The 11,015-nt window shown below is 54.9% G+C and overlaps 1 long non-coding RNA gene across 1 annotated transcript; it reads left to right on the plus strand.

Annotated features, from left to right (window-relative positions):
• The first annotated feature begins 2,363 nt into the window (after window positions 1-2,363).
• Window positions 2,364-6,161, plus strand: LOC109023200 (uncharacterized). The gene is made up of 3 exons (XR_002002575.2): window positions 2,364-2,450; window positions 5,887-5,933; window positions 6,078-6,161. It is a non-coding gene; the product is annotated as an uncharacterized lncRNA (long non-coding RNA).
• The last annotated feature ends 4,854 nt before the right edge of the window (window positions 6,162-11,015 follow it).

Here is an 11,015-nt window from a genome sequence, read left to right on the forward strand (position 1 = left end):
GCATGCAGGTGCGGACTGGGGCAGTGCAGAGCCGCAGCAGGGATGGGCTATGCCTGGGAGCCGCCAGCTCTGGATCAGGTGGCCAGGGACGGTCATGCTGAAGAGGAAGGCTCCGGTGAAGCTCTGGAAGAATGTTCTGGTGCCTGTATGTACAAAGACCCCCCAGTTCAGGACTTGGCCCTGTACAGATGAGGAGCAGGAAGGAGCCAGTGTAACTGAGGCCAGTGTGGCTGCAGCAAGGGGCTGGAGGCGTGAGAAGAAACAGAAAAGAACGGAGGGCTCTTTCTGCCTCCCCAGTCCGGATCGTCCTCCTCCTCCACCCCAGAGCCCCAGGGTGCTGAGCCCTGCGCCCCTGCCCCTCAAGGCTATGGAATGTCATTGCCACTCAGCGTGAAGGTTCTGGAGGGGACCTCAAACACCAGGCCCCTCTGCCCAGAGAGCCCCAGTGGACCCGCTGAGCCAGGGACCTGCTCCTTGGAGCCAACCACCTTGTGACTTGTGAATTGTGTTGAGTCCCGTTTCCTTTTCCCCTTTTGTTTATTGCTTTGTGTATCTGGCAGCTTTATCCCAAAGCTGCTCTCACCTGGTCTCTCTGTCCCATCCTGCCATTTTCCTCCCTCTGGGGCCCCTTGCATGGGAGACTGGGAGCAGCGTCCACCCGCCACCCAGCAGAGGCTCAGAGCCTGGAGTTAAAACAGAAGCACAGGCAGGGGACGCTCTCCAAACTTCCTTCAGCCCGCATCTTTGAACTCTGCAGTAGGAAGGCTCCTGGGCCCCCATGTCCCCAAGCATATGCACCTGCGTGCATGTGACACACTTGTTGGCCCATGGAGAAGACTGTCCGCACGGGGGTGTGAGCTGCCCGGCACCCACTGATCAATTGCCGCATTCCAAGCTGCCTTTAAGCTGGCGTGGGGCGCCCTCTGAGGCACGCCCAGCCCCTGGGGCCTAGACTCTGGTGTTCTCTAGGAACTGTCTACCTCTGTGTGTGGGAGCCACAGACTTGGGCTTTCAGACCCCCACAATGGATGGCTCAGGCCTATGGCTCACCCCCAGCATCTGTGACCACCACCACTGCCCACCTTCTTTGCCTAAGCATTACTTCTGGGGGGCAGTTCTTCACTTATGTGTGCAAACCAGCCTTCTAGAAAACTCTTTGCTCTCCTCTCATGACCAGGCAGGACTTGCACAGTCCAGATGGTGAAGCCCAGTTCCTACCTTCCAGTGAGGAGCACCTGACCCTTCAGGGCTGATAGACGGGGCCCTGCACAGATGGGACAGGACAGGTGGGGTGCACAGAGGATGGCAGGTGCCCTCTGAGAGGCAGGGTCGGGGCAGGTCGGGCAGGAGCCTGGCATCTGTGGCTGACTGGCCTCTCGAGGCCTGTTTTGCTCACAGTCTTGCTTCCTCCTTGCTCTCTGTTTTCCCTGCCACCTGGACTTGGTTGCATGCTGCTTTCTGTCCGTTGCCCTCAGCCTCTCACCTCAGTCATGACCCTTAAGCCAGCCCTCCCCCATGCGTCTTACTCTGAGGTTTTCCAGGAGCATGAGCCTCCTCCAGTGTCATTGCGGCTGCTTTGATCTCCTTAATAGTTTTGCTTGAGTGTGGATTCATATTCAGACTCTTTTAGGGACACAAAGACCCCCAAAGTGGATGAATGCCCTATGGAGGCAGATGCCCAGTTGGGGGCCCGAGGCCTGGCTGGCCTGTCCTCCCTGCCCAGGGCTTGCTGAACACCCCAGCCACCTGCTCCAGGCACACACCGAAGCTTCAGCTCAAGATTCACCTCGGAGGAGGGCATCTAGTCCAAGCCACTTCATCTAAGAGGCGACCAAGGTGGCCAGGACTTACTTGCCATGAGACCTTGGCAAGTTAACAAGTGCTGAGAGTGGTGGGAGGCGACAGGCTTCTCTACTAGCATTGGCAAGCACTTAATCCAAGCCCCGAGGTTCCAGCTGCAAACTGGGACGGGAATCTGATGACACCCACCCTAGAGGGATGGGGGTAAATGTAGATGACATAATTTCCGTATGTCTGCGTTGAGCGTTCACATACATGAGTGTCCTCAGAAGCATTATCTCCTCATGCTTCTCCAAGGAATCTGCCCTTTTCTTAACCCTGGTTGACTGAGTCCTACCAAGGAAGGAAGGGTTTCAGGCCACACCCCAGGGATAGCGCTGGATGCCCCCAGCCAGGCCAAGGTGGTCAGATTTCCTTGCAAGAGTTTGAGCAAAGACACAGAGATTGAATTAGACTGAGCTGGGCCTGGAGGCTTGAGGTCCTGTCGACGAGGAGAGCGATATCTCAATGTATGAATCTGTGGGTTTTCTGTGTGCCCTTGCAGCCCTGGGGACCCTCATGGCCCTTGGTGAGCCCACACTGAAGGAGAAGAACCAAGAGGCAGCCAAGGATCTAGATTCAGGCTGCAGAAAAGTCTTGCTACTGCAGAGGTGAGACGAGGCCAGGGCAGGAAGGGAGCAGGGGTGGGGTGCAGGACCCTGAGTCCCCTAGAGGCCACGGTGGGACATCAGCAGCACCAGGGGGAGTCACCAAAGCTAAGTGCCAAGATGTGGTCGACTGAGGACCTGCTCCTGGTGCCCGCCCTTTCAGCCCAGAGACCGTGTGTGGCCCGTCTCCCCACCCAGCACAACCGTCCTAAATACCTGAATGAGTTTCCTTGAGCTCCTGCAGCAGAGACCCACAAAATGCTTAAAGGAGCAGAAATCTACTCCCTTGCTGATCTGGAGGCCAGAAGTCTAAAGTCAAGGTGTCGACAGTGTCGTGCTCCCTCTGAAGGCTCCTGGGGGCGTCCTTCCTCACCTCCTCAGCTCCTGGTGGCCCTGGACATCTGATGGCTTGCGGATGCATCATCCACTCTCTGCCTTTGTCTTTCCGTGGCTGCCCTCCCACTGCATCTGTCTCTGTGTCCACTCCTCTTTTTATAAGATCGCCAGTCCTTGGGTCTAGGCCTTGGGTCTAGGGTCCACCCTAATGCAGCATGACTTCATCTTAACTAATTACATCTGCAAAGACCCTGTCTCCAAATAAGGTCATATTTTGAGCTTCTGAGTGGAAGTGGATATGGGGGACAGTCATCAACCCAGCACAATGCCCCTCCTCCCCATGCTCTCTAAAGAGAGAAGGACCTTGGACATCTTGATTGGACACGATGACATGAAGACAAAAGTTTCTGACTAGCTAGGCCAGGGGTGGACACATTGTCCCTGGATTGACAAGTCGGGGCAGTGCTCTTGTAGGGGCAAGCCTACATCCAGGGCAGTGCTGGCATAGGGGCAAGCCAACATCCGTGGCAGTGCTGGTATAGGGGCAAGCCAACATCCAGGGAAAACCAAAGGCCTATAGGAAAAGCCTGTGGGGAGGATGGAGAGAAGAGGGATGGAGCCCTGGATGTAACGGGGACCTGCATCCTGTGTCCCTGTCCCTATGATGCTGTGATGGTGCCTGACTTTCTGTAGACCAAAGCTCTCCCTTTTTTTTTTTTTTTTTTTTTTTGAGACAGAGTTTTGCTCTTGTTGCCCATGCTGGAGTACAATGGTGCAATCTCAGCTCACTGCAACCTCCGCCTCCTGGGTACAAGCAATTCCCCTGTCTCAGCCTCCCAAGTAGCTCAGATAACAGGCATGCGCCACCACTCCTGGCTAATTTTTTTGTATTTAATAGAGACGGGGTTTCACCATGTTAGTCAGGCTGGTCAAGAACTTTTGACCTCAAGTGATCCACATGCCTTGGCCTCCCAAAGTGCTGGGATTACAGGTGTGTGCCAACGCACCGGGCCCCAAAGCCCTCCTTTTACTGGAGCTATTTTGCACGGGATCAATAGGCTTCTGCAGTGGTGTTGGCCATCCTAGCATCCCTGGCTTTCCTTCCCTGCTGTGGTCTATATAGTTTGGGTGGAGCTGAACCCATAGAGTTGCCGGCTGCACATGGGACCAGTGCCCTCCCTTTGGACGCTGCGATCAGCTTGGGAGTTTACTCACAGCTGAACTTGAGCAAAATGAGGAGGGGAGATTCATAAACTGGTAGACTGAACCATAGAGCTGACGGTCACCTGGTCACTTTGAGGAGAAGGCCTGCTGGAGAACGAAGACCTGGAGGAAGCTGAACTCAGACGGACAGACAGACTTGATGATGTCATTGGAGGCACCAGGTCCAGCTGAACCTTGAACTCTGTGATCACAGGAACCAGTAAATTCACCTTTAAGACCAAGTTGAGTTTCTGTCACTCACCCCCCAAAAAAGTGCTGATGGGAGGGTGTCTGGGTAACAACTGCGTGCCAGTTGACCACACCCATGCCACTGCCAGCCCCAGATCTGGGGTACAGTCTAGCCGCCTGAGGGCATCAAGTTTGTGGCCAATGAGGGTCGTAGCCATGCTGCAGGGCAGAGGACAAGAACTGGGTCCCCTATGAGACCAAAAGGAGACAATAGGTGGAAAGGATGGCCTGCACTGAATCCGGGGCCACCAGGCTCGTCGCCCCTCACTCTGTGGACAGACTGGGTTGCACCATTTCTGAGGGAATCTCCATGACTCAGTCCTGGGCATTGCGGCTGGGGCCAGTACTCAAAATGGCAGCAGACGCGGTCGGCCTGCTAGCCCCTGCTAGCTCTTGTTTCAGGTCAGAGGAAGAAAGTACTGGTGGCCTCTGGGGATCCAGAAAGGACTGGTGGCCTCCAGGTGTCCAAGAGTCTTCTCTTCCACGAACATGGTGAGGGGGAGTGTTGTGCTGGGTTGATGAGTGTCCCCCAAACCGACTTCCACTCAGAAGCCCAAAATATGACCTTGTTTGGAGACAGGGTCTTTGCACATGTAACTAGTTAAGATGAAGCCACACTGCATTAGACCAGGGCCCTGTATCCAGGGCCTTCTCCGTGAGGTGGCCGCCAGGAGGCCGACCTCAGGGACACAAGGACTGGAGTGTGGGGGTCTTTGGAGAGGCATGAGGCCCCCTCTGTGAGTGGACAGACATCAAGAATGAAGGGAGCCCCCAAAGGGGATGGAGCAGCCCCTGAGACCTGAGGGTCCCGCCCTGGGACAGAGGTGCCCTGAGCTCAAGCCAGGACACCCAGCAGCTGCCGGCCAGGCTGTGCTTCCCCCACAGCCTCTCCACACCCTCACTGTGTCTTCTGTAAGATGAGGTCCCCTCCATTACCCTGGGCCAAGGATCTCAAAACGGAAGGCCGCCAACCAGTCAGCGGCCAGGGGCTGGAGCCCACGGTTTCCCATGGCTCCCACTAGGACACTTGCCAGAGAGGGGGTGGGTGAGCTGGTTCCCATGGAGACAGGCTCAGGATCCCCAGAGGCCACCAGTCCTTTCTTCATCTGACCTGAAGCAAGAGCAAGGCCAGGGGCTTACAGGCTGACTGTGTCTGCCTCCGTCTCAAGGGCTTAGGCTGAGACTGGCGGAGGCCCTCCAGGTCACTCCCATTGTTTCACAGATGAGGAAACCGAGGCCTACGGGGAGGGGGGTCTTCCGACAAGTCACGGAACTGATCGGGGGAGAGCTGGATGCCTGCCACACCATGGCTCTGCTGTCTCCCGTGGAAACCCGGGCCTCTGTTAGAGCCTGAAGTGGCCTCTCTGCACCAGGCTGCTGGGAGACCTGCAGTCACCAATGGCAACGTCACTCTTGCAACAGCCAGTGGGGTGTGGGGCAGCAGACGAAGCTCGAGTACCGCCTGGGTTCCAAGACAGAATGAGACAAAGTGAGGGGTCATATGGGTGCCTGGCCTTCCAGGCAGATGTTTCTGTTAGCAGGTGGTCTTTGAATTCTGTCCTGGACTAAATATAGTTCCTTGGGCATTTTTGATCTTGGTAATCATGCAACCATGGTACAGAAATAATTGGTCCGCTCTCATCTTTTCCAGATTACAGTTCGGGTCAGCTGAGTAGACCCTGGGTGTAGGGCGCAGAGGTATGGCTCGGGTGCAGGCGGGACCCTGGGTGACACCCACGCAGGGTAGAGCCCCTCCCCCGGCCTCGGTCTCCCCACCTGTGTAACGAGGAAGTGGACTGGACATGGCTCACGGTTCTTCCATGTCCAGCATTCTGCTTTCAGCATGACGGGAACGAGAGGTGATTTCCGTAAGCAGGCTCCAAGGTGCCACCACCAAGCCCAGGAGTATCTTTCCCACTTTGCCGACTTCCTACAGACCCAGTATTCTCTCTTCCATGGGTTGAGTTTCTAAAATCACATGACTGTATTTTTCTTTTAATACAGAAAAGCATAATAAAGGCATAAAAGCCCATGCCCCTCTGCAGAGCACCCTGTTGACATTTTCTGAAAGCAAGTCATCCATGCACCTGGGAAGAAAGCACAGAGGACTCAGAAAGGCCAAAAAACAAAAACGAAAAAGCCCCACCTCAGCCCCTGCCCCTCTCCCGGAGGAGCCGGAGTTGTCAGCCCATGCAGCAGAATTGGTCAGGAGCTCAAGTTCACATCTCCCAACCGCCACATACTACCTCTATCACCTGGGCAGGTTCTCCCAATACCTCACTGTCTTCATCTGCAACGTGGGTAAGATGGGAATGCCCACCTCCTGGGGAACTCAGGACTTGCTGAGTTAACTGCATTCAGGGACCTGAAAGAGACTTGCCAGGCAGTAACCCCAGTCCACTTGTTCCATGCTGGTGTGAGTAGTGACTGCATATTCTTCCAAAAGCATCTACCCCATCTATTTTTTTTTTTTTTTTTTTTTTGAGACAGGGTCTCCCTCTGTCACCCAGGCTGGAGTGCAGTGGCATGATCTCGGCTCACTGCAACCTCCACCTCCCGGGTTCAAGCGATTCTCCTGCCTCAGCCTCCTGAGTAGCTGGGATTACAGGCGTGCGCCACCATGCCCAGCTAATTTTTGTATTTTTAGTAAAGACAGGGTTTCACCATATTGCTCAGGCTGGTCTGGAACTCCCAGCCTCAGGTGATCTGCCCACCTTAGCCTCCCAAGGTGCTGGGATTACAGGCGTGAGCCACCGCGCTGCCTATACTGTCTATTTGTTAAGCCCCAAATGGATCATACTTTGGTTCAGCCTCTTGCATTCTTTGCCTTGTTTATTTTGGAGACCTGTCTATCTCAATCCATGCAGACAAATGCCTTGCTCTTTCTTAGGTGCCACCAAGCGTAGACACAGACCTCCCCAATGCCCCATCTTTCACCATTAATCAACAGTGTTGGGATGGAAGGACACCAGGAGTTAGACACCTCGAAGCACTGGTTCTGGCCACACTGGTTATGCATATCGTACTCGACTGATTCACACTCTCATGGCCCTGGATGAGTGTCTCTGGCCATCCCGCAGGCTGGGTGCTTCCCAGTCTGAGCGTGGTGGCCTGTTCTTCTCATGGCTATTACCCTGGGCCTCTGTGGGTCCACCAGCCAGAGTTCTGATGCCCGGCGCGCTCACAGGAGCCTGACTTGGGGACAGCTTTATGAGGCAGTGCAGGGACCTTGAGGCCATAGTGGTGCAGCAGAGAGGTGGGGATGAGGAGGGGCCGCCAGGGCCCAGGGCAGCTCCTGGACGCACCGGGAGAGCCGAAGTCCACAGCCAGCTTCTCGCACCTTGTCAGGCCTGCCCTGTACTCAGCTCCCAGATTTTATAGAAGGAAGTCCCTGCCTTTAGGCCCAGTCAAAAAAAATTGGACTGGGATATTAACAACCAACTTTCCCTGGTGCTTTCCTGAGTCAACCTCTGCAGCCGGGGCTGGCTCAGATGCCTGCCTTGGGGCCCTCTGGGGCGGCGTGTGGAGTCAGGGCCATCTGTGATCTCCTCAGCAGGTTCCATCCTGACCCTGGAGAGCCGGCCGACTTGTGGAAACAGCAGGATGCCATTCTGAGCCAAGCCCAGTGGAGAGGTTGACAGGGCCAACCCAGGTCACCCATCAAGTGACCACAGAGCAATGACACCCATCTGCCCCATACTGTCACTCGCTTAGAGAAAGTTCCAGAAGAGGGGCTCCAAGCATGTGTCCCATGATAAAGAGGCGGTCTCTGCGAGGGTTAATTTCAGTGTCAACTTGGCGGGGCCACAGCACCCAGATATTTGACCAGACATCACTCTGGGTGTTTCTGTGAGGGGCTTGGGGATGAGACTCACATTGGAATCAGTGGGCCAGGTAAAGCAGTTTCCCCTCCCTAATATGGGTGGGCCTCATCCAATCAGTTGACAGCCTGAATAGGACAAAGGGGGTCCCGTCCCCTGAGTAAGATAGAATTCCTCTTGCCTGCCAGCCTTTGAGCTGAATGTCTAGCTTTTTTCTGCCTCTGGACTTGAACTGAAACGTCAGCTCTGTCTAAGCTCGGGCTGCTGTAGACTGTGTGGCTTAAGCATCAAATATTCATTTCCCACCATTCAGGAGGCTGGAAGTCCAGCACCACGGTGCTGCCAATTTGATTTTGGTGAGGGCCCACTTACTGCTGGCCTTCCTCTCTCTACGTCCTAATGTGACAGAGATCAGAGAGAGAGAGCTGTCCTGTCTCTTCTTATAAGGGCACTAATTTCGTTCATTAGAACTCCACCCTCCTGACCTAATCACCTTCAAAACACCCCACCTCCTAAGACCATCACATTGGAGGTTGGGGTCCACCATATGAATTTTGGGGGGACATATCTAGTCCCTAGTAGCCTCTTCTGGGTCTCCAGCTTGCCGACTGAAAATCTTGGGACTTATCAATTCAGTTATTCCAGGAGCCAGTTCTTTACAATAAATCCCTGTTTGTGTGTGTGTGTGTGCGCGTGTATGTGTGTGTGTGTGCATGTGTATGTGTATGCGTGTGCGTGTGTATGTGTGTGCGTGTGTGTACATTCTGTTGGTTCTGTTTCTCTGGAGAACCTTGACTAATAACACTCTCCAAGGTGACAAGGAGACTGATGGGGAGAGTGAAGTTTAACACATCGGTTAAAATAGTCACAAGATTCTCATCAACTGCCACAAATGGCATCTGGCCACAGCCACTGAGCTTGGCCACATCTCCAGCTTTGCAAACGCCGCTGGATGCACCCAGCCTGCTGTCCCACCGTCCCACCCTGCCTTCTCCGACGTGTCCTTTCTGAACTGCCTTCCAAACTCCTCCCAACCCCGTAGGGTCCACCTCATTGTGCCTCCTTTGTCTCCTCCTCCGCAGCTCCCCTCCCAACACTGGGTTCCTAGCTCCTAGAGGTCAGAGGTCACACTTTTCCCTCTCTCTGTCTCGGTAGGTGAAAGCAGTGAGTGGCACCTAACGGGAAGTGATGGGGTTGGTGGGGAAGAGAACAAAGTGTGGATCAGTCCTGAGGAGGCTGTGCAAAGACCCAGTGCTGGGTCCAAGGCCCAACCCCAAGAACCAGGATCTTGTGCCTCAGTTTCCTAACTGTAAAAGGGGATGTTGGAATCACGTGTGTCAAAGGTCCCTTCCAATTCTGTTCTTTGTGGGTTTTCTCATGGCTAGAGCTGGAAGAGGGGACGCAGAGAACGCCCCCACCTCCAGGCCCCGAGCACTGTGAGCTGTCTGCCTGCACGGGGCTGCCTGACCCCACCCTCCTGACCACGTCCCCACTCCTGGGGACGGTTCCCGCCCTCCACGGCATCCCGGGGAAGGCAACAGAGATGGACTGGAGGGCACGGGAGGACACGCATTCACTGACCATCCAGCCCAGCAAAGCAAGAAACCGTCAAAAAGTAAAAATTCCATTTGTAAACAAGATCGAATTATTTGATTGTGAAACCAGGGTCCATGGAATTTAAAATAATTTAATATGAAACAATATCATTTGAAATGCTGGCCAGCCAAGGACCTGGACGGGGAGGGGGACTCTGTCCTCCTGTGCCCAGACACGTGGAAACCCAGCCTCAGAGAATAATAACAAATCATTCTACAGCAAGTGTGGCTGAGATTCAGCTACGTGGCAGCCCCAGGCCAGGCCCGGGGGCAGCCGGCGAAGACTCCTCGTCCTCTCGGAGTTTACGGTCTAACTGAGCAGACCAGGGCTGGACAATTAAATAACGATGCCAGAAAGCAGGAGAGGAGTGAGTGGGTGGCACTTACGCCAAAAGGGAGGCCTGATAGAGCCAAAGGGAGTGTGCTGTGGGCCATGGCACTGCCAGAGGAGGCTCTTGGGTGCTCTGGCACCGCAGTGAGCAGCTGGGGGCTTGGTAAGTAGGGAAAGCCAGCACTCAGAGGAGGTGGCAGAAAAAGAAATATTCAGAATAGGAAGCGTGATCATTTGCAACCCCAGCTTTGTCTTGTACTGCCCATGCCAACTTGGGCAAGCACGTTATCCCAAGCCTCAGTCTTCTCATCTACAGAATGGGAACAATCCCAGTCCCTACTTCGTGGCTGTTGTGAGGGTCGGAAATCATTCACGTGCAGCCCTCTGGGAGCCCGTGTCCCTGACAGACAGTGGTGCTCCAGGTGGAGCACGAGGCACCGCTGGCGCTGTAAGCAGATGCCTGTGGAGGGAGGGGAGGAGCAGGTTTCCTAGAGGCCTGGGAGGTGCTGATGCCTCTGCAGTGGGCTCTGCACTCAGCTGCCTTGAAATCCCAGCAACAGTGCCTGCCTGGAGTGATGGGAGCAGGCTCTTCGGGGACCGGGGGGTCAGGAGGGCACGTGCACGTGCCTTGCAGCTGGTGCCTCTTGGAAGGATGGGGAGGCGGGGGCCCGGCAGACCCTGGTGCACCGACACTCCACAGCCATGTCTTCTGCCTCAACATAAACACGACTGGGAATAGTTCAGGACTGTAAGAGCAAGAAAAACAAACCCAGGGAAACCAGACAAAGAGCGCACAAATGCTAACTTTCATGTCACATCCAGAAACCACATGTTCATCAAGCCACCTGCGGGCTTGTAACTCAGTGGGGAGACACAGGGTTGTTGTGTTTAGAAAAATCAAGCTATCCTTACAGCTGCAAGGGGAAAAGTCCAGTTGCTGCCTCCCCTCCATCATCCTGGACCAGGTCCCCCCACAGAACAGCCCTTTGAGGCAGCCAGGGAGCTTCCCGTCGCTGTGGCCACCTGGGGCATG

This window comes from Gorilla gorilla, chromosome 15 (assembly GCF_029281585.2).
Source record: "Gorilla gorilla gorilla isolate KB3781 chromosome 15, NHGRI_mGorGor1-v2.1_pri, whole genome shotgun sequence".
NCBI classification, from domain to species: domain Eukaryota; kingdom Metazoa; phylum Chordata; class Mammalia; order Primates; family Hominidae; genus Gorilla; species Gorilla gorilla.